The sequence below is a fragment of the Nannospalax galili genome, unplaced genomic scaffold (genome assembly GCF_000622305.1).
Source record: "Nannospalax galili isolate Female #2095 unplaced genomic scaffold, S.galili_v1.0 scaffold1191, whole genome shotgun sequence".
NCBI classification, from domain to species: domain Eukaryota; kingdom Metazoa; phylum Chordata; class Mammalia; order Rodentia; family Spalacidae; genus Nannospalax; species Nannospalax galili.
The window spans coordinates 1,074,627-1,075,943 of NW_008330570.1; the positions used below are offsets into that span (position 1 = coordinate 1,074,627).

Below are 1,317 nucleotides of genomic sequence, written 5' to 3' on the forward strand. Positions count from 1 at the left end.
GCAGTAAAGAAAGATGAAATAATGAAATTTGCAGGTAAATAGATGGAACTAGGAAATGTTATACTAAATGAAGTAACACAGACTTAGAAAAACAAAAAACAAAAACAGCATGTGTTCTCCCTCATATGTGGATCCTAGAACCAAACCCTGATAAGTGAGTATGTATCCAGACATAACTACAGGAACCACGATAATGGAAAGGAAACAGGGAGGTAAAGGAAAAGAAAGAACTTGAAAGAGAACAGTAGGAAGCAGGCCTTAATAAGGGAGATATGGATAAAAATTGGGTTGGTTTAAGGGAGGGGGGAGGGAAGGGTACACAAGGAACGTAGGGGATAAAGGGAAAGAAGGCACTCAAGAGGGGTAGGACCACAGGAGAAGGGTATTAGTAAGGGAGAAAGGGGGGAAATGAGGGCACCTTAAGTGGGAAAACCATGATGGAGGGGTGAGACAATGCGAGAGATAAACAATGCCTCACTAGTTTTGAAAACCAGAGGGAACCATATTACTCCTACAACATACTGATAGATTATACATAGCAGATCAAGAAATACATGTCTAGGTAAGGTTTATCTGAGAACAAAACTGGTCTTTGTCCAAGATTTACCTACATGATACACAGTAATTAAAAGCACCAGACTGGTGGAACTAACCTTCTTGGATGTTTAACAGACATACTTTGAGGCCTATAATAATTTGGTCAGAGGGACATAAAGGACACTTTTTGCTCTTGCCCTTCTAGGTCGACTAGTTCCAGGGGACTATGAGCATTTCTCAAAATGTCCTGTAACGGTGGTGGGTCACCTGTCCTCTTGATCAAGGACGCCGAGGAGACTCCACCAGACGGACCTGAACCAGTGTCCAGTCTACAAAGAGGAGGGTCAACACAGAGGAATCGTTTCCACCATGCTTCCAAGCAAGACCAACCATGGTCGAGCAGGACCTTTGACTTATCTTCTTCACATAGGCGGAACTGGTAAAAGAAAGGAGCCAGGGGCTCCTTCCAAGCCCATGTGACCCCTGAGGAAAAGATCCTCAAACTACCTTAAGAGTAAAAATAAATTGGTTTATCTGGACCAACTGTATGGCCTTAAACACCCAAAAGGAAAGTATGACCAAAGATTAAAGGGGCCAATATAATTTCTTAAGAGTCCATATGCATAGGTAAAAGCTACATAGCAAGCAATAATGCCAGAGAGGCGATACCTTCTTTTGAGTTGTTGGCCAGGGTGGCCAAAGGGATTCCCAGATAGTAACCTAGCATAGAACTGGGAAAATGAATAGCAGACCCCAATCTTATCCAAAGTAATATTGACA

The 1,317-nt window shown here is 42.4% G+C and overlaps 1 protein-coding gene across 6 annotated transcripts in view; it reads right to left on the reverse strand.

The window, feature by feature from the left end:
• The window catches only part of Ncoa1 (nuclear receptor coactivator 1), a 306,946-nt gene that overhangs the window by 181,657 nt on the left and 123,972 nt on the right, over positions 1-1,317 (reverse strand). The gene's annotated exons all lie outside the window — the stretch shown is intronic.